Raw genomic sequence first — 21310 nt, forward strand, 5'->3', positions numbered from 1 at the left:
GCTCAAATTTTCTTTTCAGTAAAGCATATAGCGAAATAACTTCAGAGTAATGTCAAAATCATCCTTCTCTACCAAAAAATAATACACAACGCTCTTTTACTAACGGTTAATAGGCAACAAATGAAGAATTGGACTTGAATACAATGCTAGTGGGGTTGCATGATCCAATTAAATCTCTTGGCACAAATGTAACTAAAATTAAATCAACTTACCTGGTCAGAATGAAATTGTCCAAGTTCGTGAATTGGCGGTGTCAACTTTGGATTTCAGGCGGTACAACGGTGGAATGGGACCAACAAAATTGTCCATGAGAGAGAGGGAGAGAAAGAGACATGAGAAACGTAGGAGGGATTGGGGGCAAAATTTTGAGGGTCCTACATTTTGAGAAGGAATTTCAAATTAAGGTAAAATTTTGTGAAAAAATTTGTTCCTAATTTTTTTTTTTGTAGATGTGAAAATATGTTATGCTTGTTAAATTAATATTATTTTATTGGAGTTTTATGACTCAGTTTGAGAAAAAAAAAATACAAAATTTAGATACATTTAAAAGTATAAATTTTATTAAAAAAAATTTAAATGACACCAAATATAAAAAATCATTTATTTTTTATATTTTTTGTATTTATATATATTTTTTATAAATATTTTAATTTTTAATTATATCTAGATTAGTTGGATTTAAAAAATACATTTTTTAATTAAAATATTAATAAAATTCACTTAAAACAAAAAAAAATGTATTGAAAATTCAAAAATAACTTTTGCAATTCTAAATCAACCATAGTATTAGTTTTTCAAATTTAAAAAAATATATATATATGTATATATATTATTTTTTATGGTCATAAATAAATAATTGAATATCCATAACGATTGTCCATCACCATATAAATTGTCTCATGACAATCCAGCACCATGTAAACTATTTGTGCCTCACTGTTTCTTCTGGTCTTTAGATTTACTTTTATTCTCTTTTCTCTTTCTTAACTCCTATTTATTTTTTGTTTATTTAATGTTTTTGTAGGAGAAGGGATCCAATGAAATTGCTCTAAAGGCCATGGGCAGAGCTATCAACAAAACTGTGATGACTGCTGAATTGATTAAGGTGGTTCTTTCCTCCTGTTTGGTTCATGTGGGAAATTGTTCAAATATCCCTTCCCCCCCTCCACAGAAAAATTGTGTATACTGTCTTCTATGTATTACATGCTAATGGAAAAGAGTTTTCTGTATCAGAGAAAGATTGCTGGTCTCCATCAGAATACATCAATTGGATATAACCAATACATGGGAACCGTTACAAGAAGGCCTTCTTCCGTAAGAAGCAAAACATCTTCTTATGCTTGTGAACTAGTCATTATGTCTAGTGCCATTTTGATGGTTATTAGGCTGATAGATTTTTTGCTAGTGCAGCCTAGAAACTACTCACCATGTCTCAGTGATAACAATTACTTTGTCCAAGAAGGAACTGGATACATCTTCAGCGGGGTAAATTTTACTTTCTTCCCTTGCATTATTTCTATTTGTAATAATCAACTTGAGATTTTGGGTTGGGGATGGAAAGTTGTGATCATTTATTAGTGGGTGATATTAATGCAGGATTGTACAAGTATGGCTCATGTATATTTGTATCTGTTTTGCGTATATGTGTTTATAAATTATTATTGCTTCTTGAGGACCTCAGCGAAGAGTTGCTAGCCTACATACATGCCATAAGTGTGCTTATTCTTGCCCAAAAGTGGAACCCTTTACTGTTCCATATTAATTAAGAAGTTTGTAAATACTCGTGAATGTTCATATGGGGTCAGTAATTCAAGAGGTCTCCAGGGATGGGATTTTGTGTAAGGTATCTATATTCATCTAACATTGACAACCTACACTTGGAGGTGTTTTTGCTGCTCTGATATTTTTTACATAGTGAAGAGCCTGTAATCCTTAATGAAGGGTTGCATAAACTACTTAAGAGTTGTAGGAGTGGGTTCAAGAAAGGAGTTGGAAAATTCGAAGATCTTCGAAGATCCTTGAAGAACAATTTCGAATTCTCTAGAATATGATGAGAGGCTTAGATTCTTCAATAATCTCAACTTAGGAACACGACAACAAAGGAGATGATGGAGATAAGAGATTGGGTGAAGAAGAAGGCAAAATGGCTAGAGAATAGAATAATGGCAAGGCTCTCCCATGGATCTCCCACTTTCACTCTCAAGGTTGATAATGGAGAAGGGAAATTAGTTCTTTCCCAAGAGTTAAAAATCTCCAAAATCCATCCCTTGTAAAGCTATGGGTGGGTGCTATTTATAGGCACCTCATGATGTAGGATGGAGCCCATGTGCAAGGCACATGGAGGATATTCTCTCTAACCACCTTGTCCGAGGGGGTGACCTCTCCGAGGAGGTGACTTCTCCGAGGAGGTGACCTCTCCGAGGAGGTGACTTCTCCGAGGATGAGAAAACCCCGAAGAGGAGATCAATCCCTCGGCGAACCCTTCTTCTTAGCCACACCTAACCAATGATCCCCAATCATCCCAAAGGGTCAGGGGTAGTCCCAGAGGACGTCCTGCCGCAAAATATTGCCGAGTCTCATGGACCCCCCGGGGTCGTGCCACCTCGACCCGGGTATAGGCTAGTTTAACCGAAGAGTGAATTTATCTCCACTCACCGTCCTCGGGATCGGGTCCTTTGTTCGAACTCCATTACGCCCATGGTTCTGGTGCGTAGATCCCGGAAAGCTCCGAGCCCGCAAGTGTTCTGGGACTCATTAACGGAGCGACTTCTAGATTGCGTCTGAATCCGTTCGAAGCCAAGTGCTTCGGATCTCTAGATTTGTGGATCCGAATCCTTTCGAGTCCGAGTGCCTCGGATCTCTAGGCTTGTTTAATACCCTTTCGAGTCCGGGCCCGAGTAAGTTTCTAGGTTCGTGGATCCGAACCCTTTCGAGGCTTAGAGCGATTCAATCCGTTTGATGACGATAAATCTGGGCCCTCCGATTCTTGGACTTGCGATAAATTCGGGCCCACTAATCTTGGGCTATTGGGCCTAAATAATTTAGTGGGCTCAAAATAGCCCCTCTTACATTTGCCCCTTGCGTGTATGAGAAATTTTAAATTTCTCAGACATGCATACTGTCATTTCTTCGACCCTGTTTCGCATCACGTTCCCCAAAAAAAAAAAAACATTTTGTCACGACAGAGCCTATGGATAAAGTTGATGACGCACTTCAATTTACAGAAAAAATTGATAAGCAAAATTTTTTTTTTTTTTTTTTTTTTTTTTTTAAGGAAAGGCTCAAAAAACCCTAATCCTTACAAACTTTGCACAGCCGCCGCATCCATTCCGACTTCGTCTCTCAGCCTACTCTCTCTCTAGATTGAGAGACCATCTTTCTTCTTCAACAAACCAGCACCGCTGCCATTTGCACAGCCCTCCATCACAGCTTCCATCAACGCCGCCGAAGACCCAGCCACTGTCACGGCAGGCCAACACCAGCACCGACTTGCCATCACCTTGCCCCAGCTCCGACGACCGTGCGTATCGTGACCCAAGCCGCTGCTCACCATGGGTGCTTTACTTCGGCTCATCGACGTAGCTTCTCAGAAATCCAAATATTCCGGAGCAAGGTTCACCAACTAGCACCGACACTGACTTTTCTTGTGACGACACTGCTGCTTCCGGCTTTTGAGAGCCATTGTGACGCCGACTCCTCTACCTCACCATCGGTGTTTTACTATTGTCGACTTATCTCTGCTGTAATCTTTGCTACCGGCATCGGCTATCCAGCGCTACCCACATGCGTTGCTACTTCTGTCCTTAACTGCCCAACACCGACCACACATGCCGCCGACTCAACGTGGCGTGCGTGGTCTCACCAAGCACCGTTCAGCTTGTTGTTGGTATTCTTTCTTAGCTTAACAATATTTATCGGGGCTCCGAACTCACGAATTTCGGCCCTACTTTCATACCCATTGTAATCCATCGCCATTGGTTCCGGCTATGATTAATCAACGCCAACCACACCGCCGACTCAGCGCGGTGTTGGTTTGCTTAGCTGCCCGCTGTTTCGTGCACCATTCTCAGCCTACACCGCCTTTGGTCTTCATCCTCTTCGTTACTTCTCTAAGTCTGTGGGTAAGTATTATTATTATTATTTTTTTTTTTAAAGAAAAATTGGTGGAAGCCTTCTTTGTGGTAAACCCAATTTCAGAATCTCTACATCTGATATATATATTTTGTGAATCTTGATGTGTCGATTGCTGCTCATTGCTAAAGAAAATAAAACTTGAATAGCCCTCCGTTGATTTTTTCCTTGAAATGGAGGCAAGTCTTGAGGCATTTTTGTTGACTCAAAATCTGATGTTGCTAAAATCACAATATTGAATGTTTGAATATTGTAATTCCTGAATTTGAAACTTTACTCAGAAGCTTGGTTTGAATGTAGACAAAAATGACACTTTGTTCTGTTGAAAAGAAAGAAACAAACGTGTTGTTGTTGTCGATGATACACACATTGCTATTGCTATTTGTTGAACCCCTCCGACTGGATCTTGAACTCATGATGAAATGTAGCCCTGAAATTCATATTTTGAAGCTTGACTTTGTGTCGATAAATATTGACATAGATGGGGTATTAATGTTGGTGTAGAGAGAGAAATAATTTGAATCTTTTGAGTTTTGTTGGTGCTGCTACTGAAAATTTTGTTAGACTTGTCTTGAAATTTGTAGAGCAGAATACAATAAATGTTGTTGCAAGCGAAACCCGAGGGAATGAGCCCCTCATATTGTATATAAGTCATGTTGTTGAATAATTAATTATTGTCTTGTCGATCTTGTAGATGCTCGGAAGATAAATAGTGGATGCCCGATGCTTTGCCTTCGTCTTCGGCTGTTCAACGCGAACCACACGTCGCCCACTCAACGCGATGTGTGGTTTTGCCTAACACCATCCAGCTCGTTAGTCTCACCACCCAGCGCTATTTTTTTTTTTTCGGAGTTTGAATCTCGATTTTTGCATACTCACTGGATTCGGCCGTGATTAATCAACGTGGACCACGTCGCCCTTTCAACGCGTCGTTGGTTCGTCTAGCACCCCTCTCACTTACTGTTTATCCAAGCTACACTCACTGCTGCCGCCCTGTCTCAACTTGTCCAACGCCGACCACGCACGTTCGCCCACTCAACGCAACGTGCGTGGTCTTGCCCAGCCTAGCTCAGTCCTGTTGATTACAGTCTATAAAACCTCTCTGATTTCAACTTGAATTTCCAACATTGGCTTCGGACTTCACCCCTCTAACAGTCCCAAATTTGTGAGTATGAAATTCGGCTCCCTCTTCCTCTCGTTGAATAATAAAGATGATATATTGTTGTTTGTTTAACTTGTGGATGCCTGGGAAATACATAGCTGATGCCAAAATTTTGTGTGACCGTTGTAGCTTTACGTCGGCTTGAGAGGAGCCGGCCCGAAGAGACAAAAACTTGATTGTTGCATTTTTCACGAACTCGCTCAAAGGAGTAGAATTGTTGTAGCTTAAATAGATCATTATTATTTGTTGATGTTGCCCCATTCTGATAATGTCTGAATCAGGATATGAAATTGATATTGCTCATCTCATTTGTCGGTTTTACTATTTCAGGCAAATAAATTTTTGTGCGAAATCCATGACCTCGGGGCCCTTAAAACCCGAACTAATGAGAGCAAGGGCTGTTCCTCGGAAGTCTGAACAGAAGCAAGACTGTCCCTCGGGAGTCCGAAGGTAGCACACACCCTACTTTGGCAAGAAAGATTCCTCTGGAAGATAACCGAGTCTACCAAGCTTGCACCAACAGAAATAAAGATTGTCTCCCAGAAGTCCGAGCAGAAGCAAGGCTGTCCCTCTGAAGTTTGAGCAGAAACAAGGCTCTCCCTCAGAAGTCCGAGTATAAATAAGGCTGTCCCTCGGAAGTCCGAGTGGATGTGCACTTCTACTTTGGCAGCTAATGGAAGCAAAGGCTATCTCTCGGGAGTTCGAGTAAGAGTCCACTCTACTTTGAAAAGAAAGATCCTCGGAGCTCGTATTGATGAAATCAAGGGCTGTTCTTCAGACCCGCACTAATGAGAGCAAGAGTTGTCCCTCGGAAGGCTCTCCCTCAGAAGTCCGAGCAGAAACAAGGCTGTCTCTCGGAAGTCTGAGTGGATGCGCACTTCTACTTCGGCAGCTAATGGAAGCAAAGGCTATTCTTCAAAGCTCGCACTGGCGGAAGCAAGATCTGTTCTTCGAAAGTCTGAGGCGGAGAACACACTCTACTTTAGCAAGACAGATCCTCGAAGCTCACGCTGATGGAAACAAGATCTGTTCTTCGAAATTCTGAGTGGGAGCACACGCTCTACTTCAGCAAGAAAGATCCTTGAGACTCGCATTGATAGAAGCGAGGGCTGCTCTTCGGAAGTCCGAGTGGGAACACACACTCTGCTTCAATAAGAAAGACCCTCAAAGCTTACATTGATGGAAGCAATAGCTGCTCTTCGGAGGTCCGAGTGGGAGTATACTTCTACTACGTCAAGAAAGGTCTCTTCAGGTTGGTAACCGAGTCTACCATTCCTTTTTCTTCTTTGAGGGGCAACAACAAAAAAAATTGAAAACTGTTTCAAGCAACATAACACAATGAAGATATACAATGTAGAGAAAATAACTTTTAATGGAGATACATAATATAGAGGAAATAAATTTCTTCATAACATAAGAAAGATAGAACTTCATGCACAATGCAGTAAATGCAAACTGTAAATGTCATAGGTAGACTTCTTTCACGGAATGTTGAAATTTGCCCCTAGAGTTGCAAGATCATTTGAAAAGCTTTCACCAGCTGCTCGGGTTGTGGCCATCATGCACCATCATAGCTATGTCTTTGGATCTTTCTGTACAGACTGATATCCACATCCCCGCAAGACTTTTCATGGATCTGTTGTAGTCGGAAACTTGCTTCTTGTTGGCCAACACACCAGGCTAGGAATCCGGTACCTCCTCGGAAATAAAGTTCACCTTGAATAATTATGAATTGGGCAAGCTTGGCCATAGTCAATTTTCCAACTTTGCTTCTGAGTTGTTCGAGGAATTCTCCTCTCCAGTCCTCTGGAAGGCCTTTGTCTTCAGGTATTATCGAAGGCTCTATTCTCTTCTTGATAATAATTGTCGCCTCCTCCTCTGGGATATCAACTCCTGCCCTTAATGTAGTGAGGGCGTCTGAAAACTTGTTGTCGGAACGAGGCACATGCTCTATTTCGACCTTCTGAAATTTGTCAAGAAGCCTTCGGACTGTTGTTCGATATGTGGCCAAGGCAGGCTCCTTTAAGATGAACTGTCCTGAAACTTGCTTCACTATCAACTTTGAGTCCCCCCGGATCCGAATCTTCTTGATATTGTGCTTCTCAGCTACTATCAAGCCTAAAATAAGAGCCTCATACTCGGCTTCATTATTCGAACAATGGAAATCCAGTTTATAAGACAAATATAACTTTTCCTCACTTTTACTTGTAAGGACTATCCCGGTTCCTCTTTTACCTCCGGCTGTTGCTTCGTCAAAGCTCAATGTCCAAAAGCTTTCCTCGGAAGCCATAGCTGCATGCACCTCTCCTCTTAATTTTTCATTCACTGGTTCATAGTCACCACTTGGAAATTGAGCAAGGAGATCAGCTAAGGCTTGGCTTTTGATCGCCTTGGGGGCTACACATGTGATCTCGAATTCACCCAGTGCTAACAACCATCTTGCCACCTTCCCGGTTAGAGCAGGCTTGCTGAGGAGGTATCGGATTGGATCACTTTTAGTAACAATCTGAATCTGGTGTGCTAAGAAGTAATGTCTGAGCTTTTGGGCAGTGAATACCAAAGCTAAACAATGTCTCTCTACCAGAGTATATCGGACTTCTGCTCCTCGAATCTTCTGGCTGATGTAATACACCGGGCGTTCTGCTCCATCTACATCTTGGACCAATAATGCCCCTATGGACTTGGGAGTTGATGTTAAGTACAACATTAGAGGGACCCCGGGCTGCGAGGCTATCATGGTCTGAGGCGAGGTCAAGGCCGCCTTGATTCTCTTGAAGGCCTTTTGGTGTTTCTGGTTCCACTTGAACTTGGCATCTCCTTTTAACAATGAGCCGAAAGGGGCAGAAATCTCTGCAAGTGCTGGGATAAACCTCCGAATATAAGACACCTTCCCGAGGAACTTCTTTAACTCCTTCTGAGAATGCGGGGGAGGCATTGCTCTGATAGATTTGACCTTGTCTTCATCTGCCTCGATACCATGCCTATGTACAAGAAACCCGAGGAACTTCCTGGTCGTCACCCCGAAAGCACATTTGAGAGGATTCATTCTCATTTTGAACTTCTGGCACCTCTTGAATACCTTCTCAAGGTCTCGGAGATGGTCTTCTTCTTTCTTGGATTTCCCCACTAGATCATCAACATAATCTTCCACCTTATGATGGATCATGTCATGAAAGATTACAGTCATAGCCCTTTGATAAGTTGCACCGGCATTCTTGAGTCCGAAAGGCATGACTGTATAGAAGAAGTTTCCGAGAGGTGTTCTAAAAGCAGTCTTTTCTGCGTCCTCTTCAGCCATCTTAATCTGATTGTATCCACTGAATCCATCCATGAATGAGAACATCTGGTGTCCCGAGGTAGTATCCACGAGGGTGTCGATGTGAGGAAGAGGGAATTCATCCTTCGGGCAAGATTTGTTCAAATCTCGAAAGTCTACACATACTCTGATTTGGCCATTCTTCTTCTTTACTGGCACGATGTTTGCTAACCACGTGGGGTACTGTATTGGCCGGATGAAACCAGACTGTTGAAGTTTTTCAATCTCCTCCTTAATCTTCTCTTCGAGATCTGGATGATATTTTCGAGCAGCTTGCTTAATTGGCTTGGAGTTTGGGAACACATCAAGATAGTGGGAGACTAGGTCAGGATCTAGTCCGGGCATTTCCTTATATGACCAAGCAAACACATCTGAGTATCGGCTTATCAACTTTAACAACTGTTCCCGCTTTTCTGGGCTAAGGCTCGAACTTACGAATACCGGCCTCGGTGCATCTTGTCCATCACTCAGATCTATTTCGATAAGTTGTTCAGGCTGAGGCTTCGGCCCATCTTGCATACATTCTGGAGCCACTTCAGGCTTTATTACTATATCATTGTCAGGAGGCTCTTCTTTTGACTCGGAGTCGGTGACTGAAGAAACCGACTCCCCGCACCTTCATAAATAATACACCATCTTGCCTCCTTCTCGAACTTTCATCACCTTCCGAGGAATAGGCGGACTTTCTGGTCTAGACATCGCCCGCTTACTTGATTCTGTCATCGGCTCCTTGTCATCTTTGATATCCTCCCAACGAGGAATTTTGACCCCTCGAGGCTTAGAGGTGGTGGGAACTTCTTCGACAGCCAGTTCGGTGAAGTAGATGGCATCAGAATAATGAGCTTCATGGATCTCGAACGGCCTTTCTGTAGCCTGAATTGTCACCGTCTTCTTTCCCCATTTAGCCTTAACACACTGATGATAACTTGATGGTACAGCCCCATATCTATGCATCCAGGTCCTCCCTAGAATGATGTGATAATTTGCCTCAGAATCGATAATATGGAACTTGGTGGCCGAGCGAATCTCTCCAACGGCTAAATCAACTGTTACGCATCCGATAGTAACTCTCCTTTCTCCACCGAAGCCAGTGATGACTATCGGCTGCTTCACAATGCGTTCTTCAGAGATTCCGGCTTTTTCTAGAGTAGCGCGAGTCATAATGTTGATAGAGGCTCCACTATCTAGAAAGGCCCTTTTGAACTCAACCCCGTTAATAAAAACAGTCACATAAAGTGGGATTGTGAGAAAAAGGATACTTTCGATCAGCCTCGGAGAAAGTAATGGCACTAGATTGCTCTTTTGCCTTCCTCGGGATAGACCCCTCAGTCGACATGCATTCCTCATGGTGTGCCTCGGCTATATTAATGATAGACTTGGTGATTTCCGTTCTTGCCTCCCTGGAAAGTCCAAGCTGGTCAAAGAACTGCTTGAACTTTACACAGTCTTGCAGGGTTTTGGCATAGTGATCCGGATCTTTTTCCACTCTTGGAGGCTCGTAGTTAACCATCTCCTCGGTCTCCTCAAAATAAGATGCCACATAAACATGGTGTCCTCCTCTTCCATAGTATTCTTCTCCTCCTTCTGGATCAAAGGGATCTTCGCCATGAGTCATAAATGTTCTGCCCTCTGGATCGAGAGCACTTCCATAGTAAACTTGCTCACCCTCTGGCTCGAGGATGTCGTCCAGATAACAGTCATCGTCATCAAGATTAGCGATAGCCTCGATCATTGGGCCTTCATAAGCTATCATAGCAACATTCTTGCCCTTGTCTCGGTGTTGAGGATACGGTTGTTCTCGGATGTCTTGAGTCCCTCGCTTTTTGAACCTCAATTCGTCTGCCTCGACTTTATCTCTGAAGATTTTCCTGAGAGTCCAACACTTCTCCGTCGGATGTTTCAATGTACGATGGTAGACACAAAATTCAGGGCTCTTACAGTCCTTTTTTGATGGCATTTCTTCAACATAAGGCAATTTTAGCTCTCCGTCAGCCACCCATTCCTTAACTAGAACTTTCACTTCCTCGATTCCACATGGATAAGAAACATTCCCCTTTTCACCATTATATTGCTTTCTCTTCTGGCCTCTATGACCTTGTGAATTTCGGGTATCTGGGGCAGAGGCAGCAGCAACAATAGGTCCACGAGACGATTTGAAACTAGTCTTGTAACTGGCCTTAAATCCGGACTCCTGAGCATGAGGAATGCTAATGTTCCGAGCTGCTTCTATTAATGCCGAGAAGGTGGGTAGCTTGTGATTAACTAGAAACATTTTGTATCTGCTCAATGCCCCTTCTAGACAGATTTGAACCAGATAACTCTCCTCGACTGCTTCATGACAATCTACGGCCTTGTCCTGAAACCTTTTGACGTAGTCAAGGATGTCTTCACTTTCTTCTTGCTTCTCTTTACACAATGTAAGTGTGGTCACCTTCTCCGCCACTTGAAAGAACTTGGAGTGGAATTTGTTAACCATTTCCTCCCAACTTCGGACAGAGTTTGGGGCCAAATTAACATACCAACTATATGCTCGGTTGGTGAGGGACTTAGAGAATTCTCTCAGTCGGAGGACGTGGTTTGAACCATGAATACCCAGAGTCTCGATGAATCGCACAACATGTTCTCGGGCATTTCCTTATTTGCCGTCGAACTTGATGAACTTCGGCACTGTATACCCCTCAGGGTATGGATAGCTCAGCATCTCAATGGGGTAAGGCGGCTTGATGTCTGGATCAGGCAAAGAGGGTAAGGTCCTCTTGCCCCGTTCGAGATCGAACATGGCCTGCACATCGGCGAGAGTGAGAAACTGTTGAGGGAGAGAGTTTGATGGTGGTATTCCCGGGACTTGGCTTATGTACCCGAAGACTGAGCTAGGGGCATCTTGGCCATTCTGGTGCTGCGAATTCATCATTGGTGAGGACATTTGACGATACTGGCCATCAGCGCCTATAGACAAGCCAGTTGGTGATGGGATATTGAATTGAGGCCCATAGAGTCCACCGCACGGCGCCGCTATACCGGGTTGTGCTTGCAGATTTGTTGTCGGCACCAAAGGAGGCCCGCTTGGTGCTTGGGTAACATTTATTGGTGGCGTAACAAGATTAGGTACGGGCAGAGCTCCCTTTTGCGCCATCATGCTCCTTATGTTTTCCTGGACACCAACAGTCGTCGGAACGCCATTCATTACACCAGAAACTCCCCTAGTCACCATTGGATCTTGGCTCGGCACGCCATGGAGCCCGGGCATAGGCAAACTGCTGCCGCCTACTGTGGTTTGAGCATGTGTTACTGTGGCTGTGTTGCCATGAGCCACAGGTTGATTGGGGCCTACTTCTTCTTGGATTTGATTTTGCGCTCCGGCGGAAATAACTCCACCACCAGTTTGATTTCCGTTTGGCGCCGGTGCAAAGTTAGAACTCATCACCAACATGGTGTGAGTGAGATTCTGAAGAGTGGTAAGAATCTCTTGTTGAGTATTTTGAAGTCCTTGAATGGCTTCAAGCAAAAGTGGTTGATCTGGAGCCATGGTTCTGTCATCACCACCATTAGAGGATCCTTGTTGGTGAACTTCATCTTCTCCCGCCATTCTTGTTGGAGTTGTGTGGATTCCAGATCTTGTTGAGACCATTAACCAATCCGCCTCCCCAGCAGAGTCGCCAAAATGTAGGAGTGGGTTCAAGAAAGGAGTTGGAAAATTCGAAGATCTTCGAAGATCCTTGAAGAACAATTTCGAATTCTCTAGAATATGATGAGAGGCTTAGATTCTTCAATAATCTCAACTTAGGAACACGACAACAAAGGAGATGATGGAGATAAGAGATTGGGTGAAGAAGAAGGCAAAATGGCTAGAGAATAGAATAATGGCAAGGCTCTCCCATGGATCTCCCACTTTCACTCTCAAGGTTGATAATGGAGAAGGGAAATTAGTTCTTTCCCAAGAGTTAAAAATCTCCAAAATCCATCCCTTGTAAAGCTATGGGTGGGTGCTATTTATAGGCACCTCATGATGTAGGATGGAGCCCATGTGCAAGGCACATGGAGGATATTCTCTCTAACCACCTTGTCCGAGGGGGTGACCTCTCCGAGGAGGTGACTTCTCCGAGGAGGTGACCTCTCCGAGGAGGTGACTTCTCCGAGGATGAGAAAACCCCGAAGAGGAGATCAATCCCTCGGCGAACCCTTCTTCTTAGCCACACCTAACCAATGATCCCCAATCATCCCAAAGGGTCAGGGGTAGTCCCAGAGGACGTCCTGCCGCAAAATATTGCCGAGTCTCATGGACCCCCCGGGGTCGTGCCACCTCGACCCGGGTATAGGCTAGTTTAACCGAAGAGTGAATTTATCTCCACTCACCGTCCTCGGGATCGGGTCCTTTGTTCGAACTCCATTACGCCCATGGTTCTGGTGCGTAGATCCCGGAAAGCTCCGAGCCCGCAAGTGTTCTGGGACTCATTAACGGAGCGACTTCTAGATTGCGTCTGAATCCGTTCGAAGCCAAGTGCTTCGGATCTCTAGATTTGTGGATCCGAATCCTTTCGAGTCCGAGTGCCTCGGATCTCTAGGCTTGTTTAATACCCTTTCGAGTCCGGGCCCGAGTAAGTTTCTAGGTTCGTGGATCCGAACCCTTTCGAGGCTTAGAGCGATTCAATCCGTTTGATGACGATAAATCTGGGCCCTCCGATTCTTGGACTTGCGATAAATTCGGGCCCACTAATCTTGGGCTATTGGGCCTAAATAATTTAGTGGGCTCAAAATAGCCCCTCTTACAAGAGTGAAAAATGCTAGTCTATGCGAATCCTTCTCCTCTGATCGTATAGCTGTATAACTCCCTTCTTAGTGTATATCACTTCTGAGATAATATGTATGATTAAGGCAATTACGGAGGTCCTAAGCCTCCAAGGTTGGTCATATGTGTTTTTAGTGGTGTGTGAACAGTAATTCTATTTTGGTGACTATAGATGATGTTATGCTTGATGAGCTGCCATGCCATGCTTGGAAAATAGATCAATTGTTTGGGGCGTTCTGTCATTGTCATGGGTCCTTCACCTTCATTACATTGATGTGGATTGCCTTGTGAAGTAGCAATGAAACTTTTCTAGACATTTGTAATTCATGGTCTAATTAGACAACATCTTGCTTCAAACATAGGAGTTGCAAAGAGGAAAATGATCCATTTCATCTTGACTTGGTTATGTTTTTATTTATTTATTATTTTTTTCTGTTTTTAAAAATTCCAAGTTGGGTTCTTCTCCTACTTGTATTGAATAGAACATGTAGAGCCACCTTTGATGAACTATACAATCATTGAGTGCCAACCAACAAACAAAAAAATAACAATCTAAACAATGATATACAAAGTGTAATGATGAGCCTAAAAAATAATGCATGCCCAAATTTTAGGGGTACTTATGTGTATATCCTAATAGGTGGACTGTCCAATAAGTCCTATGATAATTAATTTTTTCATCAAGCACTATTAAAAAATGTCACGTCACTTATTGTAAATTTTCAGCGATAGTTTGAAAATTGTCACAAAAAGTGTCACTAAATTATAAGTTTTAGCAGCAGTTTAAAAAAATTGTCCCAAAAAAGTCACTAATTTTTAATTTTCAGTGACAGTTTGAAAAATTCATCACAGAAAAACATAACTAATTGTAAGTTTTAGCAATAATTTATACAAACTATGACAAAAAAAAGGTCACTAATTGTCAATTTTTAGCGACATGCAAAAAATCATCACAAAATTATTTTTAGTGATGATTTTACTTGGACTTATTTTCAATGGGACTTGATGGGAACTATCCAAAATTTGACTACATTTGAGCTATCCTGCCCTTTGTTTCCTTTTGTAGTTAATGGTTGATGATAATCATAGTCTCTTTAAGTCCTGTTCTATGGTTGAGAAGCTTTAAATTTATGTAGGATTTTTAGTATGATCAGGTGTATATGAACATTTGAGTTGCTAATGATTAGTATCCTATCTTCTAACTAAATTGCAGGTACCAAACACCTATTCCGGTTGATCAAGTGAAGCCATGGAATGAATATGATTATGAAGGAGGTAAATAAATATTATATAATTGTCTATATTATTTTTTTTTCTAAAATATTTTTATAATTAGGTTATTCTTGTGTGGAATTAGAGGGATCTCCTAATATGAGTGGGAGAGGACGTGGTGGTTGGGGAAGGGGTAGAGGAACAGGTAAAATACTCTGCATTTTATTCCTTTGATTCTGCTTTTGGAAATAACATTGATGGTGCCTTTAAGCAATTGCGTTCTTCATTTGATTGTTATTTGTGCAGCTTTTAAATGTGCGACTGTCAAAAAAGATGAACAAGTACTACAAAAGAAGTTTTACCATGAATTATTAAATTCCTTTAAAGCCAGGACAAATGTTGTGTGAGATTACCATGAATATTTTGAAAGAAAGTTTATGGGAACTAATTAACTCAATAAAGTCATTCTACTTGAGGCTGCGAACATTGATCATTCTCTGCCATGTTGCTGTATATAGGATGTTAAACTAACTATTGATTTTGAAATAGATCAGAATTTATTGGAAGTACAGAAATTTTAGAAAAAATAAATATGAACAACAGATATTTAAGCGAAAGAAGTGAATTAAACATGAGATGGTGTTATTTCAAATGGGTTGATTCTTGTTGGTGGTTGACTGGAATGAAATTTTGCGGCAGACAACTGATATACAAGTGAAAGGTCACTTTATAATGCACAATGCATAATACCAATCTTTTGGTGGTCTGCTATCATCCTTAAAGTTCTGTCTTCCTTCCACCTGTTGTTTGACTATTGTGTGGCTTAAGCTCCATTCATCTAGGGATGAGTGTTGCACCTCATACACATGTAGGTTTGCTTTGAAGCATTAGTTACATTTAGGTTTGGGCTTTGAAGGGTTAGAAAAATGGCCATCAAAATAATTTTTGCTTCCCCTAGAAACAAAAGAAAGTATACTATAGAGCACTAATCGATGGATTTGGGTGTTCAAACTATTTCACATAGATTTGTCCTCTTCTTTCTTCCAGTTTGGTCCCTAGAGTATCCTCTGGGGGAATTATATTCAAATTTTGATCAAGAATATATTGCTCAACAGATAGAACCTGCTCTTGGTGATACTTCAATCGGTTCCCTGTATAGCACCACATTGAATGTGGTTCCATATGGTAGCCTGATGGCCTGGTTGGTTAGATGATGTTTATATTGTGGGTTTCAAACCTTGGCATAGAAAGGATAGGAGAACACCTATAAAAGTATTTGTTCCAACACTCTTCCTATCAAACCCAATCAAGGACATGGTTTCTTGAAATAAAACTTTCAGAAGTTGAACTCTAATAATAAAAAATTGAATGGATAAATTGTAGTATTTTTTTTTTTTTTTGAAAAAATTAAAAAAGATGGGTTATATATTAAACAAATATAGGGGAATATATAATTTCAGGTGGCAAATTGAAAGATATTTTCAAAACATTAGGTGAAAATGTAAGTTTTTCAAAGTTGAGGGGCACATGCCCCTTCTAGGCCTTAATTGGCTCCGCCACTGATTACTGGAGACTTCAACAGTTTACGCTAGAATGTGAAATCACAATGGGTACAGGAATTGGGTTTCAAGTTATGATAGTTGATGAAATATTTAAAAAATTGGATAATGTTTGGTTAAGAAACATTTCTGTTAGGGGTCAACATATTAATTTTCAGCACCCTTTGTCGGTGGTTATAGTGATGCTTTGTGGATTATATTGCTTTACTCTTGCCCCTCTATTTTGACACTTTACGAAATGTAATAGCTACAAAACTGTTTGTCATTGGCTATAGTTTTGCTTTTGTGGATTATAGTGCATTGTTCTTGCCCTTCTATCCTGACTCCTTATGAAGTGTAATAGCTACAATCTATCTTCTACATGGAGTAGTAACAATGGAGATGGTGGATGGGATGGTGGATGTGGATATGGTGGAAGAGGCTGGGTTAGGGGAAGAGGCCGCAGTTTTCTTGGACGTGGAAGAGGCTATGGTGGTGGGGATATGCAACAAGACTTGGGTGGTTACAATGGTGGATCAGGGGCACCGTTTGCTCAAGGCCGTGGTAAGTATTTTTATATGTTTGTCATTCCAAATATTTCTCTCTACTTAAGTAAAATGTAATGGCCAATTAACAATAGTGGCATTTAGAACTTTAATAACCACACTCCAGTGACCTTTGTCATTTTTTTTCATGAGCTTGTCGAGGGTGGAATTTCTTGTAAGCTGCAGTTGGGATTAGTTGCATTCTTTTGTGCATCTTGTAGATTTTTTTTTTTTTCTGGAGAACTTACACCCTTAGCCTTACTTCTGAATTTGACTTTGATACCTGATCTTATCAGACTTTAAATCTTTTTCCATTTGGTCCTTCTATCAATTATCGTTAAACATTTGGACAGAAAGTGACATGAACACATTTTTAAGGGCCTTTTTTTTTATTGATAAATTACACTTTTCATCCTCAAAACTTCCACCTAAATTCAACTTTTACTAAAATTTCAGACAGTGGGATGACTGGAGGACCACGTTGAAACACATGTTGAAGTTTGATAACCTAATTGTTACATTTAGAAAATGAGGGACCAGAGTGAAAGTTTGAGGGTGAAAAGTGCAATTTACCCATTTTCCATCTTTCTTATGTTCCCTGGATTAGTCTGGCTTTTTTGAAGACCTTTTACTTTTAGGCAAATTAGAATTTACCCCCTCTTTTTTCCCCTTCTTTCTTCTACTCATGACAACAGCCATGGCTGCTGACATAGATAGGAGAAATAAGGGAAGGGAAGGGAAGGAGAAAGAGAGAAAATAGGAAGAAAAGAAATAGGTCATTTTAAGCATATCACAATATTTAAGATTTCATGTGCATGTCATATGACAAATTTTCATCCATTTATGTAATGGATCCTTAACAGAATGTTCACATTAATGCAAATTGATAATTCAAGGTGGCAAAGTGTAGTGCTTTTAGTTGATGGGATAAACTAATACTGAGAGACATATTCAAGTGCGTTTTCCTTTTTGTTTCATAGTATTTGCATACAAGCCTGCAGAGGTGCTGAATCTACAGTTCATAATGTCGGATACCTCAAAATCCTGCTTGGCTAATCTGCGTTCACAAAAAATACAAATCCAGCTGGTTTTGGTTCATTTTTCATGTATTATATTTATATTTCCACTTTCAACATTAAGTTCTATGGATCTTTTGCAGGCCGTGGACGTGGGCGCAAGGGCGGACTTGGGGCTGGGCATAGGTGGCTGCAGCCCAGCCCAAAATTTTAAAAATTTGTAGAAATATTTTTTCCCAGCCCTGCAAGCCCCAAGTAAGGGCCAATAGTTTTTTTGTTTGTTTTTTAGATAGGCAGCCTAATGCTTACCCAAAAAAATAGACAGGCAACCCAATAGGTTTGTATTTGTTTAAAGAACAAATCTTTCAAAACAATCCTCACATCTTTCAATAGATAGGCAGCCGCCCTCTCCGTCGTCTCTAGCAGCTCCACTTTCCTAACATTTTTGGTAAGTATAATTCACCAATTATTTTATTTCGTTGGTTGAGAATGGATTTGATTAACAAAGGTTTTGAAATTTTGTCTTTATGGAACAAATATTATATTGCTCTTCATTTTTTTATGATGCTGCATTGTTTAATGTTCTATATTGCTCTTAGTTTTTGAACTTTGAAGGAGTTTTTTTGGACATCTATAAAAATAATGAAAGCTAAATAAAAATTATTGAGGATTTATATAAAAACCCTAATATTTAAAATTATTGCGAATATACTCTGGTTTACTATTAAATAGGGCTAAATTTTTTTAAAAAAAATTTAAGTTATAAATAATGGAACCTCCACACTCAAAAAAGGAAAAACTCTTTTCTCATTCTGTCAATCAAAACAGAAGTCTAGTAGTACAACATCCAATGCTGTTGAAACCTCATTTTCTGATGTGCAATTGTCTTCCATGCCTCAAGCAAATAAGCCAAGCAAATTTGATTCAATTGTTATTGAACGGGATCCTGATTTACGCTTGCAAATTTGTGAATATCCAGTTAATCAACAAGATGAGGTTAGACGAACTTATGTGAACTTGGGGCATTATCAACCTAAACTTGAGTATCTTAGGTTCACATTTGGAAAACAGAATCGCCGATTTCAACATATTTGGTTTAAACAATTTTCTTCGCTAGAGTATTCTTCTTCAAAGGATAAAGCATATTGTTTTTCATGCTTTTTGAAAATTGATCAAGATTCTATAATCGATGAATTCGAATCTTTAAAGACTCGTCGAGCACAACTTAGTTAGATTGTTTCAAATCAATAAATTTAGATATTAATCTAGATTATATTATTAAATTCTCTTTTTTCTTATGTGGTTATACTTAAAATATATCATATAATTTTACCTTAATATTAGCCCACCCCATCAACGAATCCTGGGTCCGTCCTTGCGTGGGCGGGCGCATGGACGCAGCTAGGGCTATGGGCATGGGCGTGGGGGTGGTCAGGATTTCAGATCCGATGGTCCAGTCCAGGCAGCTGCCTGATCGGCAGGAGGAACAGCTCTTAGATTTGTAGTTCTGGATGCCTGCTCTGCTGATTATGTCTTCTTCTCATGAAAAAAAGGGGAAAAAAGAGAGAGAAAAGTAGTGTAATTTCATCGATAATTTTCTAGGAATATGGGTTAATGCTGAGCTGCTGCTGATTTCATGCAGAAGCCATGTTTTTTTTGTAATTAGTAGGATTATTTTGATTTAATGATGACAAACTAAGTTGTACAATTCCTCTCTTAGAAGAAATAATAGAGCATTACATTCTTTTATTCTTATTTCTAAATTTACCGCCTCTTTGCTGAATCAGTTGTTTCATGAAATTTTTATTGTAAGGCTGTTTGGACTTTGTATTACTTGTTTTCAGTCTCCAGCTTTGTCACCGGGCCCCCTTTCTAGAAGTTGGGTGAACTATACATCGTTTAAAATGCATGATATTAGTAAATAAGTTCCACAGGACTATGCAATGGTTTCTAGGGGTGTGTGTGTGATACACGTAACTAGAAGTTTTTATGTTGTCCTATATAAAGGGTACTCTAGTGGGCTACATGTAAGTGAATTGAAGTTGAAGAAGATTATAATAATATTCATATATATTGAGTAAGTGTTTTAATTGATTTCTTAGTTCATGTCGAAGGAGATCTGTATGAGTCCTACATCTTACAACCGTACATCTCAATGCATACTTGTACCCTCCAAGACAAATTATTTTAAGCTTTCGCCGCCCTTGACGCCTCCTCCCTCCCGTGTTTCATGAAAATGGTGAGCTGAAATATGTTAGTGTGCTGGAATTGGCATAATGGGACTATCTATGCATTCTATTCTATGAAGCATGGACACTCCAAAATTAGTGCCGTGGCGGTGTCCGACACGAGGACACGCCGGGGACACGTATGGGACACGCCTTTAATTTAATGATTTTTTTGTAGGGGACACGGCAGAGACACGGCAGGGACACGCGTGTCCATATGGGGACACGGCATGGGACACGGCGGGGACACAACAGGGCTATTTTTATTTTTATTTTTTTTAATTTTTTTAATCTTTTGCCTCTCTTATTTAGTGTTTTTGTGAAAAATATTGTTGGATGTTGAATGTTTTTCCCTTCTCGTCTTAGTTCTTGTTATCGTTTATTATGACTTTTTTGTGAATTTTTTGTAAATGGATGATCTATTAATTTGTTTAAATATAATGGTTATGTTTATTCAATTAATGTTACTATGTTAGTGTTTGTTAATTTTAATTTAGGATGAATGTAATATGAATCTACATAACACATAAAAATATAAAAAATAAATAAAATAAAATTCGCCGTGTCCCCCGCCGTGTCCGTGTCCCCCATTTTTGAAAATTGCCGTGTCCCGTGTCCGTATCCGTATCCGTGTCCGTGTCCGTGCTTCATAGATTCTATTGTTGGGATTGCTTTCTTTCTTTCTTTTTTTTTTATCTTTTATTTTTTATTATTATTATTTTTTTATTTTGTTTGGGAATGCTCTTTTTGGTTTAACTTTTTTGCATGTGTTCATTACTTTTCTTTTCGATGAGGAAAATCTAAAAGGTTTTGAAGACAATAGGCTGAAAAAACTGACCTGGAGAGGATGGTACATGGTGAGTGAACAACTGAGACACACACACACACACACACACACACTCTTCCATGTGATGAGGATTGTAGTGCTGTTTTATGGAGGATTTTCCCAAACTAAGCCTCTTTTGCCTCCTATTTCCCAAACTAGGCATAGTTTTGATGGATTTCCCAAACTAAGCTAAAGCGCTATTACAAATCGCGCTTTAACTGTTTGGAGGGCAAAATTTGATGAATAGTGAATGTGCTATTGTGAATCGCGATTTTAATTAAGAAAACGCTGTTCCGAATAGCAATTTTAACCTCAATTATAAAACGCTATTCCAAATAGCGCTTTATTTGCGGATTGGTTTTGTAAAGAAAACGCTATTACAAATAGCGATTTTGTGAAGAAAACGCTATTGTAAATAGCGAGTTTAATTGTGAAGAAAACGCTATTTAGAATAGCGTTTACACTGTTAAACTGCAATTGAGAACGCTTTCAGTGTTCATTTCTTTCTTGGTAAGCAAATTATTGATTAATATTTTGTCTTTTTTCCTGT

General features: G+C 40.4%; 1 protein-coding gene and 1 long non-coding RNA gene across 2 annotated transcripts in view; both read left to right on the forward strand.

Annotated features, from left to right (window-relative positions):
* The window catches only part of LOC145789102 (uncharacterized), a 249534-nt gene that overhangs the window by 151084 nt on the left and 77140 nt on the right, over positions 1–21310 (forward strand). The gene's annotated exons all lie outside the window — the stretch shown is intronic.
* Positions 935–20363, forward strand: LOC145792820 (uncharacterized). Its single transcript, XR_014332753.1, has 6 exons — positions 935–1105; positions 1234–1314; positions 1411–1485; positions 14609–14670; positions 14753–16709; positions 17850–20363. It is a non-coding gene; the product is annotated as an uncharacterized LOC145792820 (long non-coding RNA).

Source organism: Camellia sinensis, chromosome 6 (genome assembly GCF_055761805.1).
Source record: "Camellia sinensis isolate YWXY chromosome 6, ASM5576180v1, whole genome shotgun sequence".
Classification (NCBI taxonomy): domain Eukaryota; kingdom Viridiplantae; phylum Streptophyta; class Magnoliopsida; order Ericales; family Theaceae; genus Camellia; species Camellia sinensis.